At 46.4% G+C, this 18,460-nt stretch overlaps 1 pseudogene across 1 annotated transcript; it reads right to left on the bottom strand.

Annotated features, from left to right (window-relative positions):
• Positions 1 to 734: 734 nt before the first annotated feature.
• On the bottom strand, positions 735 to 18,060 carry LOC307065326 (serine/threonine-protein kinase 35-like; annotated as a pseudogene). Its single transcript has 6 exons — positions 17,901 to 18,060; positions 16,021 to 16,108; positions 14,856 to 14,948; positions 11,994 to 12,131; positions 2,777 to 3,017; positions 735 to 2,342 (listed from the first exon to the last, which is right to left on the bottom strand). The product of its transcript is annotated as a serine/threonine-protein kinase 35-like (transcript).
• Positions 18,061 to 18,460: the final 400 nt, after the last annotated feature.

Here is an 18,460-nt window from a genome sequence, read left to right on the forward strand (position 1 = left end):
TAGGGTGGCCATTATAAGGATTAAGTGAGTTAATATTTGCTAAGCACTTAGAATATTACTTGTTATAGTCTAAGCACTACAGTTGTGCTTGTTAATAATAATAAATGCAATTCCAAGCATATAACTTACTCAACTTTCTGTCATAACTTTGAAGTGTTGGTCTATCTGTTGGCCAGCGTTGCAGGTAAATGAGACGAGGCATGGGCTGAGGCATTGCTACCAGTGAGTGGTGTGTTCCCAGAACTAGACCAGCCGTGTGAAATGGGTAGTGGTTCTACTTGGAGACGGGGCAGACTGGAAAATGACAGCCTGAGAAGGAGGTGTGGTGTCCATAGCTTTGGTGTCAGAGGTGCTGCCTGCTGAAGCACCGATGACACCTGAAGCCGTAAATGGGGGGCTTGGGGAAAAGAGGGGCAGAATGGAAAATGAAAGCCTAGGAAGGCTTTTTGTTTGTTTGTTTGTTTTTCAGCTCAAATGCAATGTCTACTCAAAACTTCCCTAGACTTTGTCATTTGCACTCAGATAATCCCACATCTCCTCATTAAGACTTGGGAGGAATCTTTGGTAACCAGCACTTAGTTCTCTTCAACCCTGCATTTGCCCCCAAGTCCATACCCCCCGCCTCCCTGGGCTCAGATTGAAGAATCCAGTAGTCCAGGAAGTGTGCATGCAGAACAAAAAGAAGTACACTCACGTAGTTTAAAAACACCCAAGATTTATTTTTTCCCTGAATTTTAAGCAGCCCGTGTGACCTGGTCCATTCTGGTTTCAAGTTCAAAGGCATCAGGCCGGTCCTGTGGGTTAGCAGCTAACATATCTTTCAAGAGCTGCTTGATCCCCTCAGACATGGAAGTCCTGCGTTTCTGGGGGATGTGCAACTCCATCTTTGGGTTTTGTAGCAGCGCCTGACCAACAGGGACGATCTCAGTCCCCTGTTTGATATAGGTCCCCAGGAGCTCCTTCTTGGTCTCAGGGTCAATGAAAGTGATTCTTTCTATCATTGCCCAGATGATAATGCCCAGGGCAAAGATGTCAGCCTTGGCTGTGTAGTGTCCCTCCCAGACTTCAGGGGCCATGTAGAAGTCTGAGCCGCAGGCTGAGGACAGCCAGTATTTATTCACATTCACATTTTTGTTGTCTTGATTGCCCTCTTTACCTCGGGGAGCCAGCCCAGCACAGACCTTGCTTAGTCCAAAGTCTGCCACCTTGAGGATGGGGGTGCCAGACCGCTCTGTGATGAGGATGTTTTCTGGCTTTAGGTCCCTGTGCACGATGTGGTTTTTGTGCAGGAAGGCAATGGCGCTCGTGAGCTGTAGCATGAAGCTCTTGTTGGTGGCTGGGTCCGGCCTCCGGGACAGGACATACTGATTCAGGTCTCCACCTTCACAGAACTCCATGACAAACCAGAGATAGCAGGGCTCCTCAGCATAACGCAGGATCCTTTCTCCTTTGAGCGAGGTTTCCACCAGGCGCAGGTAAAGCTGTGAGCTCTTGTTGCCGTGGCTCATGCGCTGGGCTAGCCCGTTGCGCTGCAGGACGCACTCCTCAAACTGCACGACGTTTTGGTGGCCCCGCTTGAGGCTGGTCAGGGCCCAGAATTCGGCCAGCGCCAGCTCCACGTTCTCGGGGGCGTCGCAACGGATCTTCTTAACCGCCACCCGGGCCCCGGTGCTCCCGGCCACTGCCTCGTACACCACGCCGTAGTTGCCGTGCCCGATCTCCGCCAAAAGGCTGTAGCGCGGCCGCGCCGACCCGCCGCCGCCCTCCGGCCGCCGCCGCGCCAGGTAGACCTCTCGCCCGGGGCCTCGGCCGCCACCGGTTCCATGGCCTGGGCCACCAACGCCGGCCTCAGTTTCGCGCTGAGCGCCCGCGGCACTGGGCTTCGTCTTTTTGGCTCGGGGCTTTGTGAACTCTGCGGGCGCCGTCCTCTTCCCCCGTGTCCGTGGCTGCGGGCGGCGCGGGGAGCAGCAACGGCGCTGCCCGGGACCCCCCTGCCTCATCCCTCCGTCCGGCCCCGGGACGCGGAGGAAGGGGACCCTGGATTGTGACCTGGCCTGCGCCCTTCCACTTCCGGGCCTCGCGTTTCCCCCCTAAGGCCCCCAGCTGGGGATGGTCCGCTCCGGGCTAGGGCTGCTTCGGGTACCTAGCCGCGCGAGACACCGTGGCCCGGCTCGGGCGTGCGATGGAGCCTGCTACTGCACGGGTGACGGCAGCGGTGCTCTCGTGGGACAACTGGGCGTCAGTGCTCCCGCGGCTCTCCACGTGTTCGTGCCAGCGGAGCCCTTTAGGTAACCTTTTTCTATAAGCCGACGTCCCGCCCGCACTCGGGCCAGCGGGGGCCCCTATCCCCCTGGAGGCCAGCCGAGTACGGCGCCGCCGGGGTCCTGCCAAGGTCGGCCGACCAGCAACAGCCGGGTTCACCCACGCGGGGCCGGGGCCCAATCACAGGCCAGAAAACCCAACCAACAAAAAACAGGCACCAAATTCTCGCGATCTGGCTGAGGCCTGAGGTCTCTGCAGCCGCCTGCGCACCGCAACCTCCTCTCTTCCTCGCCTGTGCTGCCTGCCTGATCTGAGAAAAGAGAGTGAAAGTGGGAGAGCTTCTCCCTACCTTCTACCACTGCTCGAGGTCTAGCACGCACTGGACACTGGACGGCTCAACCTGGGTCTTGACATTCCATTGTACGTGTCACAGAGAAAGGGCGGGCGGGTCAGGGGGTGGGCTGGGGGCCCCACGCAAGCCCAGCCCCTGGAGATGCCCAGCCCCTGGAGATACCCGGCCCAAGGGCAAAGAGCCTGACCCCTTCTGGACTTTATAGCGGCTGGGACTTCTCGCTGTGGGTGGCAGGTGTTTGGCACCGGATGGGCCACCATGCGGAGACTGTTGGGGACTGTGGAAGCCTTCTCCTCCAGAGCTCACCCTGCCTGGGCACCGGCTCTGCAGGCTCCTCAGCGCTGCGTATGTATCGGCCAGCCCTTCCCCACCACTGGGCCCATAGGCCAGAGCCTGCTCAGAGCTGAGGGCAGGAGGCACCCAGAGCTTGCCAGGGTGTGGGCCACGTCCTCCGGGGACCTCCCCAGCTTCTCTGCGAGGCCTGGAGACAGGATCGCCTTCTCCAGGGCTGCTCAGCTGCCAGCATCACCATGAGCTAGGTGGCGAAGGTTTGTGAGCAGGAGATGCAGAGCCCTGATCCGACTGGATGCTGCACCCCACAATGTCCCTTCCTGGCAGGTAGGTTCTTTCTTCACTTCTTTTTTCAAATTTGCTAAAACAATATATAAACTTTGGACTGTTCTCCAGGGTATGCAGATGGTAGTGGCTTAGCCGGGATTCGAAGCAAACCTGTGTGATTCCAGAGCTCGTGCTCTGGACTGTGGTGCCTCCTTATCATATATACTTCATGTGTTACTTGTTTTTCTTTTTTTCTTGTAGTCCTTATGGTACTTAGCCCTAAGTGCCATAGCTGTAACAAACAGCTGCACTGCCCTGTAGGAGGTCTTCTTTTGTTCAACGCATGAACTGGTCATCCACCACACTGTGTTCTAATCTCAGAAGATACAGGTCAGGGACCACCAGTTATCAGCATAGCACCATTCCACATTTCTAATTGAGGCATGAAGCCCGGATTTTCCCTTTGTCTAGTTTGAAGGATCCAGATATGTAAAGATTATATTCTAGATAAATCATGGGCTATCCTGAAAGAAATTCACCAGTGAATTGTTCCATATGGATTAGAAGCCAGTTTCTCTGGCCTTCCTGGAGTATATCCAGCAAGGTATCTCATTCATGTCTAGAAAGCAAATATATCATTTATTGCAACTTCAGTGTGGAGCGATGTATTGGTTTAAAGTACGATCAACACAATTTGGTCATTGTGTTGTATGCCAGCTGGGTCCACTCTTTAGTTCACATATGTAACTCTAGAGATTCTTATGCCTACGAGAGGAGACATACTCTTGGGTGTCTAGGACAAGGGAAACATGTGTTGTTATTCAGGAGCTGGAAGCTTCAGCATGACAGGAAAGAGTTGAACAATCCTGGCCTACACATCACTTGACCTTGTTTAAAACTTGTTTCTTTGGCTTGCTTCATTGGAGTGTTTTCTCTCTCCTGGGGCTGACATTGTGTGTTATGTATCACACATGTGACATGTAGAAGTTTCAGAACCCAGAATCATATAGATCAGTAAGAATGTATTTCTATATTTTTGTTGAAAATCTATTGAAAATAACACTGGGCATAATTCATATATTCCAAAATTAGTTGGACCCTCTGCTCATGAGATTCTTTTTATGGTATGTCACAGCAAATTTGGACTGCCATCCCCAATAAACTTTGGGGTTGGAGGACACAAAAGCTTTTGCTCAGACCTAAATTGTCTGAAAAAAAAGGGTAAATATTATCAGCCCTTTCTAACCTCTCCAAGAGCAGAAATGATTTACAGCTGTGGCATTGAAGCATAATTCCTCGATCTCATTTGAGAAGGGTTCAGTAAGAAACAATGTCTTGATTTTTGTTTGTTTTGTTTCTTCCCTGTTTTCTTGTCTTGCTTACCAACAATCCATTGTAATTCATGAGTGAGTATGGCAGCAGGCTGAGTGTTCCCTGGAGCTCATTAAATGACCTTTTTTTCCTAAAATGACTTTTGTCTCCTTGTTTTCAGCCCCTCTTCTTTCCTCTGCCCTTTACTATAACCAGAGCTCAGCAAAAGCTGACTGGCTTTGTGCAGACCTTACTTAGGGTTAGTCTTTTCTTCATTATTTTATTCATGGCTCCTCCATTTCATTGTTTGCCTTCTCGAAACGTGTTGAAATCTTTCTGTGGTTGATGGCTTCCAAAATGTCTTGGCCTTTATTGGTTGATTAATTTTGGTATTTCTACAGTTTTATTTAAATATGGTTTCAGGAGGAACAGAAAGTAAATATGTTTCCTAGTGTGCCGTCTTGAGCTGAAAATCCCTGTTGATTTTAGCATCCAATGTTCCCATGGGAAAAAAACCAACCTTGGCATTAATAGATGTAAAACTCAAGATTTCAGCTTTTCTTGAGCAATCACTGAGGATTTAATATGTGGTCATTTCTAATGGGAAAATAATAACTGTCTCATGGAGTTGATTTGAGGATTAAATTAGAGAATGAACATGAAAATGCTTATTAAGGCTTAAAAATCTATAAATATGTTTTTGTTATTATTTGATTTGTTGCTATTTCAACTTTACTTGACAGTTGTTTATGACCTTGCTTATGTGAGAAAATGCCCTCTGTTTTATTGTTTTGAAAGTCATAATATATTTTTCAATACCTCAGTGGAAATGGCATCATTTGTGAAGGTTAAGGGTGAAGGGATAAATGTTTCTTGACACCTATTACTTTACAGTGTTTTCAGGAACTAACTTCCAAATTTTGTTGAGCACCTCCTACCAGCCACCTGCTTTACATCAGGTGTTGGAAAGCGTTTTCTGGATTTTAAATATCTTAGGCTCTGTGGGCCATATACAGCTTCTGTAGCTTCTCCTCCTCTTTCTTCTTCAACAACCTTTCTAAACGTGAGAACCATTATTAGCTCACAGTCCCAGAGATCCAGGCTGAGAGCCTGATTTGATTTGTGACCATTATTTGCCGGTTCCTGCTCTGTGTCCTCACTGAGGAGGGGGACCATGTTTGAGTAATCACTTCTTTGAATCAACTATTGGTCTTCTGGGGCTTGTCCTTACTCTCCTCCACTCTCTAATCAACATGGCATCCAGAGAGATCCTGTTAAAACATAAGTCAGATCATGTCACTCAAATCTCTTCAATGGCTTCTTCACAGGAAAAGCAAAGTCCTCAAAGTGCCTCCACAGCCCTAGAGATGTGGGCCTCTGTTTCGTGTCTGACTGTTTCCTTCTCCTCTGCACTTTGCTCGCTCGGTTTCCCACACACTGACATCCTTTCTGCTCCTTGGATACTCCAAGCCCACTCTTGCCTCATTGGCTTTCCATGTGACTGTTCCCTCTACTTGTACTCTTCACTTCCCAGATATGCTCCTTGCTCCCTCTTAAATTTTATCTTCCCCAGAAAGCCCTCAGTGATCACTTAGTTTCAGATCGCAGCCTCCTCCTAGCAGCTAACAATCTCCATCTCCCTTCCCTGCTTGCTGGTTTTCTCCAGCACTTCCCTGATATACTAGTTATTCTATCCATGTATTTCATTTCTATTTACATATTTATACTTATGATTTTATATTTGCTTCTTTACTTTTGCCTCCCCCCTCATCTCGAGAGAGGGTATATTCATCTGTGTTCATCACTGCTGTGTTTCCTGAACATGCCTATGAAGCATACTGAAGAATGGTGCCTGAAAATTGGTAAAGGATCAATCAATTTTCTTGGCTGAAGGAAGAAATATGTTCATAAATTAATGAACAAATCTCCGTGGTTTCTGAATTGAGGACTAATGGGAAGAGGAAGGCAAAGGCTTGGGACAGGGTACTGCAAGAAGTAATATTTGGAGTACTCTGATAGCTATCCTAATAGATACGATTTTGTTCATTTAAGTAGGTTTTTTTTTTTTTTTTTTTTGCAGTACGCGGGCCTCTCACTGCTGTGGCCTCTCCAGTTGCGGAGCACAGGCCCCAGACGCGCAGGATAAGCGGCCATGGCTCACGGGCCCAGCCGCTCCGCGGCATTTGGGATCTTCCTGGACCGGGGCACGAACCTGTGTCCCCTGCCTCGGCAGGTGGACTCCCAACCACTACGCCACGAGGGAAGGACCATTTAAGTAGTTTCAATGAGAGAGCTGGGAACAGGGACACACAGCATGAAGAGTTTTATAATGCATTCTGTAGAGTTCTTTTCAAGTGTGTACAAATATCATTGAGAATATATGCACGCATATACACCTCTGTTACTTTATTTAGTGCTTTAGAAGAGCCCCTCAAGGAAGGGGTAGTAGCAACTATCAGTATCCTTCCTTTATGATGAGCTTAATTTATTCAAAGTTACATCATAATTTATTTGTAACTGTGAAACTAGACTTAGTTATTGAGTAGACCCTCCCTAGAAACCTATGACATTAATAAAACCAACAAAAATTTGTTCAGTTTCCAATGATACACACACTACAGACTGAATTATGGGCCGTCCATTTTAATGAAGGGAAGAAGTGATGTAACAAATACAGAGCAAACGGAATATGAAGTTTTGTCCTCCATTAATATTAGTAACGGATAAAGTGGGCTCCAACGCCTTCAAGGTAGCTGGAGGCCATCATCTGTGTGTCACGGGCAGGGGGATGTTCAGCCAGGATATCTTTCTCTGTCACTGAGAAAAATTTCCATAATATATAATGATACTTACTGACACAGATATGGAGCATTTGGGTAATTAGGAATCCATTAGCATATTTTTCCCGAAGCCTTGACTACAAAATGAAGACAGTGGATTTGGACACTTTCAGCTATGAAGAAGTTGTTTGTATATTCATGTTTATGCTGAATGAAATATGTTTATTTCATCTCTGCAGCTTCCCGTATACCATTTTGCAACCTCTGTTTTGTGTTTGGAAAGACTTTTAGGACTTAAAAATCAAGTTAAAAAGTAAGTGACAACTTAAATGATACATGGACTATTTTGCTGAATTAAATATGACCCAGTTGAAATGTTAATTTTATTTTAATGTGTATATTGGGGTGGAGTCTTCAAGCTGCCAGAAAACAAGAATTCACCCATCCTGTTTGGAACTGCAGTCCACACACACCTTCAGTTACCAGTTCTGTTCATGCCACAGAATCATCTTCAGAAAACATGCTGTTTTCTGTGTACCTGGTGTATATCTCAATTAGTTTGAAGAATTTCCCAGTTACCTCTTAATGTGTAGTGCTCCAATTCCAATCTTGCCATGTCCTGTACCAGTGGCATAGCACAGAGGAGTTTTATTTCTCTTTATTTCTCTGGGTTGTTCAGAACCCAATGAAAGAACAATGGAATGGGATCAAAGAGATCAGGGTTCTTGTCCCAGATTTACCATAAAATAATTGTGTCCTCTTGGGAAAATTATAGTTATTCTAGGCCCCTTTCCTTTCCTTTCCTTTGACAAAGCTGCACTAGATGACCCCAAATAACATTGCACTCTTTCAGTAGTAGCTTAGATGTTATTGGTACTCTGAAACAAATGAAGACAATGACACATGAAACTGTGCAACATCTCTGTAACTGTTTTCTTAGAGTTGCCTCCATTTTATAGATGATAAGATGACTGAGCACAGAAGTAGATGTTTGGAACCAGAGGTTGCAAAGAAAATGGAGCTAAACCACAAGTTTCCTTCTTTCCTGAAGCTCACTTAGCCAAAACCTAGGCTGCTGGCTATTAAGCTGTAAAGCATATTATCATTCCACTTTAAAAGAAGCTATTCTTCTAGGATTTCCAATTAATAGCAAGAGGTTTTGAAATTCTTGAAAAGTCATCTAATTTTGTGAGATTTACAGCTCTATTTTTCTGTCAAGCAAGTTGTATTAGTGCCAGATAATTATGTAAGCTTCTGGATGCTTCTCTGAACCTCTTGAATTTTTCTTCCTGCTATCTGAAATTCATGCCAGATAAGCCTTTTTCTAGAGTGTGTGTACAGACTTGTGTATTTTTATATGGGAAAGCGCTGCAGTGAGTCAGGTCGGGGGTTAAGCCCTCATTCTCAGAGTGGTATCGAGCTCCTGGTGAAATATAATCATCATTTCCTCGGAATTGAAAAGCAGTTATGTCTAGTTTTTAATCCCATTAACTATTTATACATTTACGTATGATACACGTGTTTATCGTACCTACTAGGTGTGTTCTCTTTGGGAAGTGCAAAGCTCTTTGAGACATAGGTGGTTCATTTTTTTGTTTTCCCACAAATACTGTGACCTTTTGAGCAGGAAGGTCTATATTTTACTAACATCTAGAACCAGCAGTTAACACGGTGTCTAAGATGTAGTCAATAAATATGAAATAGATAAATGAACCCAGTTTTAAGGAAGGACCAGGACTTGAACAAATAGAAAATTTTCATTTTCAAAGCAACCACAGACATAAAAATGATATAGACAACAAGTGCTACGGTCATTCAAAGAAGGCATAGAATAGATACAACAAGGATCTCCTCTACGGCATATGGAACGCTACTCAATATTCTGTAATAACTTATAAGGGAAAAGAATGTGAAAAAGGAATCACTGTTCTGTACACCTGAAAGTAACACAACATTGTAAATCAACTATACTTCCATTAAAAAAAAAACAGACAACAACAACAACAAAAAAAAAACAAAGATGTCATAGAAGTTCTTATGAGATTCCATAAGAGAAGCCAAATGAGGACAGAAGAGACAGCTTTTGAATCAATTCAGAGGAGAAGTCACAGAGAAACTTGTCTTTGACCTGAACTTGAGTTTCCATTAAGATTGCAACGCAGGGATATTACAGATGAAGGTAATCACATAAACTTACTATACTGAAACTTGCAGAGGTTATGAGTGTTGCTCAAGATGCCAAAGCAAGTGCATTGTGGAATCAGAATTTTAAGTGAGGCCTAATGAACTAAAAACAAAGAAACAAAAAAACAAGCCCTTTCTGTGATACCATGTTGCCTTTGCAGTCATTTTTTTGGTGGGTTGGTAGAAAGTGGTTCCAGTGTTTCTGTCAGGAATGACTAGTTCTGTCCCCCCGCGGTCCCCCACCCCCGAGTTGATCCTCAAAGTTTCCTTTAGAATGGACTTGCTAAAATGCAGACACGCAAGTATTCATGATGCCTGTGTCCAGTCATTTCCCCCGCCATTGCCTACTTCACTTCTGGATTATAGGAAAAACTCACTGTCTTCATTTATGCTTTTCCCTCCTCCAAGAATTCCTTTCTCCCTATGGGGCACCTGGGAAACCCACTTCATTTTTCAAACCTCAGTTTACATATTATTGTCCTTTGTGCAGTCTTCTTTTTAGTGTTGTGATCACACGCTCCTTTTTGCTACCCTTGCACTTCTGCATGCCTGATTGCTGCACTCGCTACCCTGTATTGTAATTGTATTTTTTCCATATCTCTGTCTTCTCCTGGGCAACATTCCTTGGGGCCAGGGACTACCTTTTTTCATCTATCGATGTTGCCTTAGCATGTTACTTGTTGTGAAGTAGTTAGTTATAAAAATGAGATTTGAGTAAATGGAAAATTGTTATGTACATATTAGTTATTATCATTTACAGATATAACAGGAAAAAATATTAATGTTGGTGCTGAAAGTTCACTTCTAGTAAATGGTGGTGGTACTTGACTTGACTTATATTATTTTCCCCACTATTTTATATCTTTCTACCTATCTCTTTATTTCCATCTATGTTTCTTTATTACTACACCAAGAAAAACAGGGATGAGGGTAGGGCTAGGCCATACTTGCTTGGAATAGTAAAGAAGTTGTGTGGGGTTTTGGTGAGAAAATCCTGAAGCACACAGGTCTGCATCTTCCCTTTGAGGCATGTGAAGGGTTCTGCTTCTAAAGAGTTTTATTAGCAACTAATCAAGATGCTTTTTTTTCTTTTTTTTTTTTTTTTTTTGGCGGTACGCAGGCCTCTCACTGTTGTGGCCTCTCCCGTTGCGGAGCACAGGCTCCGGACGCGCAGGCTCAGCGGCCATGGCTCACGGGCCTAGCCGCTCCGCGGCATGTGGGATCTTCCCGGACCGGGGCACGAACCCGTGTCCCCTGCATTGGCAGGCGGACTCTCAACCACTGCGCCACCAGGGAAGCCCAGTCAAGATGTTTTTGCACAAGGCTCCTGATTAGCTGTAGGTATACTAAGAGTAAATCACAGTTAGGGTAGTTTCTGATTTCTTTTACATTGTCAATGTGGATGATCATTTTTTACTGCTGGGGGTGGTGGTGGTGGGGTGTGTGGGAATGTTCCTTTCCTGCTCCTGATGTTTCAGTCCTGTCAAGAGAACTCTTAGGGTCATTTCAGTGCTGCTTCTTTACTGACTCTGCCCCAGGGTGATCAAGTGACGTATATAGAAAGCTTGAAAAGAATTAAGTGAGCATGCTTGCCTTGACTAATTCTGTTCTCTCCCTTGAGAGTGTAAGTGAGTGTCTTCTGTTTGTCTCATTCTGTGTATTACTAGTTAGTAAATCTGCCCAATTCTGGGGTTCAGTTATGTGATCATTTCATTCAAACTGGATTATGAAGCCAGGGTTATCAACAGTAACAGGAATATTGGGCCCTGCATCTTTTCTCTTAGTTCCTAATTTATGCCAAACCAAATGGAATTAAGGCATTGTACTTGCTGTAAGGTAATTAAAAGGCCCTAACATTTAGTGCATTACCTGGGAACACTGAGAAATAAAAAGAAAGGAGCAGACACTTGAGGAAAATGTCCATGTGGAAAATATTTTGGTACTGCCAAGGAAGGTAGTCCAGTGCCTTGGTCTTTAATGTATGGTGGAATGTTGGGGGACCTTTGACTGTTTGAAAATATTTAAGTTTGTGCAGTAAACTGCTGAAGCGTAGCAAAGGTTTAAGACATGCTATATTATTCTCCCGTGCTTGTTGTAACAGACTACCACAAACTTGGAGGCTTAACACAATAGAAATTTACAATTTCACAGTTGTAGAGGCCAGAAGTCTGATATCAAGGTGTCAGCAAGGCTGCCCTTCCTACAGATGCTTTAGGGGAGATTCTATCCCTTGCCTTTTTCAGCTTCTGGTGGTTGCCAGTTTCCTTGGCTTGAGGCCACATCACTCAGTTTTTGTCTCTGTCTTCACATCACCCCCTTTCTGTGTCTGTATCTTCTCTTTTGTCTGTCTCAAATGTCCCTCTGCCGTTCTTGTATAATAAGGGCAATTGTCATTGTATTTAGGACCCATCCAGATAATATAGGATGGAAATCCCATGTCAAGATCCTTAATGACATTAGCAAAAACATTTTTTTCAAATGAGGTAACCGTCAAGGAGGAGGACATGGATATATCCTTTTGGGGGCCACCATCCAACCCACTATACCAGCCGTAAGATACTTTGATTTTGACTGATGGCTGCAGCTTCTGGTGCGGGAAAGTGGCTGTTTCTTTAGAGCCACTTAAGTAAAGGTCTGACATAAAGAAGAGGGGCATTAGGGAGTTGCAGGTGACTGAGCAATACCTGGAGCGGAATGAATAAGGCACCTGGAGGGTCTTTAGTATACAGAGACCTTTACCTGGCACTTGACTTGAGAGTGTGCAGGAGTTTACAGGGCAGAAAAGTCTCAGGCAGCTGTCCACCTTGCCTTACCCTTCAGATACAGTTTTTCCCAAGCAGGCTTGACTGAGACAAAGACTCAATTGTAAGGACTTGTCTTGTTTTGTACAACTTGTCGGCATTGACACATATGGTCTACCGTAGGCTCAAGTGACTCCCTTTACATGTGGACCCAAGCTGACGCTGGATTTGTCAATTGTGTTGGAGAAAGAACTGTTCTCTTAAAGGTAGCTGCCTTTGGTCTATGCAGTTCCATAGCAGGAGGCAGTGAAAATGGCCATGGCCGCATAGGACTGTCAAATCTATGCATCAGAACTGGAGGTGTAATGTCACTAGACAGAACCCATAATCAGTTCAGTACTGCAGTGTGAAGCACAGAGTCATCAAAGAGGAAGGATAACTCAAGAGTCCATGTGTGATAGATGCTCAGGGCTGTGCACTGCACATGGCAAATTCATAGTGGCAAATCAACGTCAGGGACAGAACCCATAATCAGTTCAGTACTGCAGTGTGAAGCACAGGGTCGTCAAAGAGGAAGGATAACTCAAGAGTCCACGTGTGATAGATGCTCAGGGCTGTGCACTGCACATGGCAAATTCATAGTGGCAAATCAACGTCAGGCTAAAAGATTCCTCCTGGTTCGAAGTTCGCAGGTCAGAAATTTCACATAAATAGCATAGACTAATGGACATCCTAGTGAAGCTAAAACCAAAGAGACTTTCTCTTTCTCTCAAATGCCATTGAGTTTCTGCTATGTTCTTTGGTCAAATTCTGTACTGGATTCTGGGCACAAAAATGTGCCTAGTTTCACTCTTCTAGGAGTGGGGGATTGGCTTGCTTTTGAGATTGTTTTTAAATTTTGGGGATAGTGCTGTCAAATCAAATTGTATCGTAGTAACTCTTCAGACTCTTTAAAAGCATTGTTCATGAGAGGCTTGATAAACTGATAAAACAGCCAAGGCCCCGAGAGACCCAAACCCGTATCAGTCTGTTCTCTATGTCTGTGAGTCTGTTTTTGTTTCGTAGACAAGTTCATTTGTGTCATATTTTAGACTTCAGATAGACGTGAGATCATATATTTGTCTTTCTCTTCTGACTTGCTTCACTTCGTATTATAATCTCTAGGTCCATCCACGACGTTGCTGCAAATAGCATTATTTCATTCTTTTTATGGCTGAATAATATTCCATTGTATATATGTACCACATCTTCTTTATCCATTCATTCATCAGTGGACATTTAGGTATCTTCCACGTCTTGGCTGTTTTAAATAGTGCTGCAATGAACATTGGGGTGCATACATCTTTTTTCTTTCTTTCTTTCTTTCTTTTTCTTTCTTTCTTTCTCTCTTTCTTTCTTTTTTTTTTTTTTTTTTTTTTTGTCACACGGCATGTGGGATCTTAGTTCCCTGGCCAGAGATGGAGCCCATGCTCCCTGCACTGGAAGCACGGAGTCTTAACCACTGGACCACCAGGGAAATCCCAGGGGTGTATGTATATTTTTGAATTAGAGTTTTCTCCAGATCTATGCCCAGGAGTGGAATTGCGGGACACTATGGCAGCTGTATCTGTTCTCTGCACGTGTCATATCAACCACCTGCACTCCAATCCTTGCTCTCAACGTCATCTTCGGGGAACCCAACCTGCGACAGGGACCTTGAGAAGAAGAAATGGCTTAGGGAAAAGCTACCTGCACAGGGAGGAGATAGAGGCCATCGACCCTGGGGTGTGGTGGGGAGAGTGGGCACAGAGATTTGTCATTTCACCCCCCGATACTCAGGCCTCCTGGCTGCCCCACTCTAGGTCACCTTGTGATACAGAGGTGACCCGGTTAGAGTCCCTGCCTGTGCAGGAATCTAGGGGCACCAGCGGGTCTGAATAATATTAGTGCAGGGTCTCCCCCACGGCACTGGGGTTATTTGAGGTGGGTCATCCGCTGCTGGGGGCCCCTCCTGGACACTGTGTGTGGTTCAGCAGCATCCCTGGCCCCACCCATTTGATTCCAGGGGCCCCTCCCCCACAGTTGTGACAACCACAGATTTTCCCCAGACATCACCGAAGAACTGGGTGAGGCGGGGGCAGGATGGCCCTGGGTGAGGACAGCTGTGTTGAAGCAACCAGCCTGGCCCAGGGCAAGGTCTGCCCCAGTCCCGTCGGAGCCTGCATTTAGAACTGCCCCTTCCCTCTCCCAGCTCCCCTGCCCTGCAGTGGTCTGCGAGACTTCATCCCCACGTAATAAATCACACCTTCTCAGTCTACTGTCCCCAGCACCTAGAAGAGTGTCTGATGTGTAGTAGATGCTTCGTAAATACTTGCTGAATAAAGGAGTTGAATAAAGGGATGAGTGGGTGAATGAATGAAGGTTACAGTGGGAGGAGGGGGGAGATTCCCTTTCTGGCTCTCGGGGGTTGGGAGATCAAGTGAAAGATCCGTCCTCAATAGGCTGACCAGCCTTCTGGGCTTCCCCGGGAATGAGGGTTTCCCCACAGTTCCAGCGCTCAAACCTGCGCGGTCCTGGGCAAACTGGGGGCGGGTGGTGGTCACCCTATGTAAACACAGTAACAATTCCAACTGCAATAACAATGGCCAAGGACCTCTACGGTCTTATTGACCAGGCACAGTTCTTTACCTGGCGGGGAAGGGTGGGCCGGGATTGGAATTCCGGAGATCCAGGGCAGGTGACGGCTCACCCTGGGCTTGTGTAGGGTAGTCCAGGAAGGTTCTGGAGGAAGTGACCGTGACACAGGAGGGAGGGAGGAGTATAAGGAAAAACATTCCACACGACAACGTGTGCCAATGGCCCCGCACCTGACCAGGGCTTGCTTTTTTTTTTTCTAATTTACTTTTTCCCACATGGATATGCAATTGTCCTAATGCCACTTATTGAAAACTCCTTAATTTCCCCACTTTCTGTCATATCAAGTTCTCATATATCTGTTCTGGACCTTATTCTATACCATAGAGCTATACATCCCATCCTTGCACCACTAGGGCTATTTCATCACTAAACTTTATTTTTTTTTCATTTATTTTTTTGGCCATGCCCTGTGGCATGTGGGATCTTACTTCCCTGACCAGGGATCGAACCCGCGCCCCCTGCAGTGGAAGCTCGGAATCTTAATCGCTGGACCTCCAGGGAAGTCCCCAGGGCTTGCTTTGACATCCATCGAATGGTGGCGGGTGGGCACGGGGAGCAGCTGTCTGTGAGCCATCCTGTGTAGAAATGCAGGGTGGAGGGCAGGACAGCTGGAGCGGGAGGGGAAGTGGCGGAGGAGGGAGGGAGGGAGGGCGGGCGAGAGACAGACAGATATTCCGGAGGCAGTAGCTTTGGCCATGTCCTAGGGCATGAAAGCTGAAAATAGCTCCTAGTGCCCGGAGCCTTGGAGCTGGAGCTGGAGCCTCGGAGCCAGGGTGACTGGCTCTCCTCCCTGGTGTGTGTGAGTGTTTGGGGGGGGGGGGGATGGCTCTGGGCTTCTGAGGCTGGGAATGGGGTGCACGGAGCAGGGACAGAGCAGGGACCCTTCTCTCTGGGACCTCGCGGGCCATCCTTAACTCAGAAAGCTGAGCCACTCCTGGCCCTACGAGTGGGGGTGCTTATCCTCCCTGTCCCCTGGATCACACCCCCTCACACACAACTTCCCCGTGTGTGCTCCCAGCAACCAAGAGAATCTATTTTTAAAAGATTTGGGGGGGTGGGGTAAACCTACAAACAAGAGCAGAATGGATACATTTTCAGAATGGGAATGGCTCTGTGTAACCCCACCCCCAGGGTAACCACAGTCCTGACCTCTAACATCGTTGACGAGTCAGCCTTGGTCTGGGCTTGTGGACCCACGGAAGCGTCCTCATCCCCTCCTTCAGACCCCGTCTCTCCCTCGGTGTCTTTATGAGAAGCACCCGGGGAAGTGGGACCTCTAGGCTGTACTGCTGCTAGAACTCCACCTGGGCTCCACCAGGCTCCAGCCCTCTGCCCTGTGAACCTCTCTGACCCTGAGGCACCTCAACTGGTAGGAGCGGCATCACCTTCCCTCCCGGGACTTGTGACACTTAAGGGAGACACCGAAAGGACAAGCGTTTGGCTCCCTGGCTGGCAAAGAGCAGGTGCTCAATTGTCATGTGTCCGTATCAGTGAGGGTTCTCCAGACAAACCGAATCCATAGGGGATGTGTGTATATACACACACACGTACATAAGTACACACATACAAAAATATACAGCCGTGTATATATGCAGTATGCATACAGACATATACCCATATAGTATAGACAATACACACATACATATAAAATGCATAGTTTGTATATATGCAGTATGTATACCCACGTATACACATATACAAATACACGCATACGTATACACTATACATACACACATATAAAATGCATAGTTTGTATATATACAGTATGTACACATGTATAACATATGCCATAGACACACCTAGGTACATACACATATACACACAAAGATACTTAGGTGTGTATATATACAGTATATAAACATACACATAATATATGCAATACATACACGTACATACATATAGACACACATATACAACTACATATAAAAGCATGTAGCATAAAAATATATATGTACTGCATATATAAATTCATCGTATATATACATACATATATATGATATATACACATACATATATACAATGTATACATACACACCAATATGTAAACATGCACATGTACATACACATATAAATACATATGCAAGTGTGTATATATATAGTATATACATATATACATATAATACTTATACAACATATACACATACAGGTATACAACATATATACACACCTATATATAAATATACACTGCATACATACAGTGTACATTACTGTATATATACACACCCATATATCAATATATGGGTATACAGCATGTTCTCATATGTATACTATATATATACTCATATATACATGTATACAATATATACCCACAAATATATAGGCTTGTATGTTTATATAGTACTTACACATATACTACAAACGCACACACATATAAACATGTGTATACATATATATAATATGTATACACACATATACAAATTAATAGGCTTGTATGTATTCAGTATTTTTACATATATAGTTTTGTTTTAAGGAGTTGACTCGTGAGCGTGAGGCAGGCAAGTCAGGGCAGGACTCTGGGCTGGAGACACGGGGAAGAGCTGATGTCCCAAGGCCATTAGAGGAACAGTTCCCTCTTTCCAGGGAACCTCATTTTTGTCTCCAGGCCTTCACCTGATGGACGAGGCCCACCCACGCCGAGGCATTGACAATCTCCTTTACGCAAAGTGGACCAATTTCAGTGTTAATCTCTTGTGAAAAATACCTTCCTGGCCACATCTGGAATAATGTTTGTGGTTGCCGGGTCCCCACGCAGTGCGCACGAGATTAACCATCCCCGTGGCAATGATGACACTTTATTTTCTCCCTTGACCATTGTCACTACTATTCCAATTAAAATGGCAGTGCCATGAGGGCAAGGCATTTCCTTTTTTGCCAGTACTGAGCGTCCGCGGTCTGGTGCCTAGCATAGGCTAAATACACGGCATTTTTGTGAACAGAAGCCAGGATTCCGGCTGTCATATTTAACGAGGAATTATAGTCTTATTATTGGGGGGAGGGGGTGTGTGTGTCACGGTACGTCAAGGGCGGGAGTCGAACCCGCCACCCCAGGCCCCGAGGGGTCACCCCGGGTCCCCACTAAGGGCCGGTGTGGGTGGCCGGGGGCAGCCGAAGACGTGCGTGCGTGCGTGCGTGAGAGCCGGCGAGTCCACGGGGCGTGCCGCGCGTGCCGCGAGTGGTTCAGGCTGGTCAGGCTCATTGTGCTCGCCCCATGCCGGCCCTAGTTCGCAGCAGCGCTGGAGGCCCCGGGCCTGTGATCACAAAGACGGAGCCGGGGGCCGGAAGGGAGCGCGGCGGCGGCGGCTGAGGCCCAGGCCAGGCGCCCTCCCCTCAGCCGCCCGCCCGTCCGTCTGCCCCGCCCCCGCCGGCGGCACCGCGCCCCTCCCCCAACCGCCAGACTAGCACGGTGCGGGGGCCGCGCGCGAAGACACGGGGGAGAAGCTGGAGCTGAGGCTGGAGTCGCTCGTGGGGCCGAGCCCGCCGTCTACCCGTGACCGCTGCCGGTCTAGGTAAGTGCCGCCCGTCCCCTACTCCCGGACCCCCGCCCCTTTTCCCAGACGGCGCGCGCTGAGCCCACCGAGGAACGGAGCGACTCGAGT

The sequence above is a fragment of the Hyperoodon ampullatus genome (genome assembly GCF_949752795.1).
Source record: "Hyperoodon ampullatus genome assembly, chromosome: 17".
Classification (NCBI taxonomy): Eukaryota; Metazoa; Chordata; class Mammalia; order Artiodactyla; family Ziphiidae; genus Hyperoodon; species Hyperoodon ampullatus.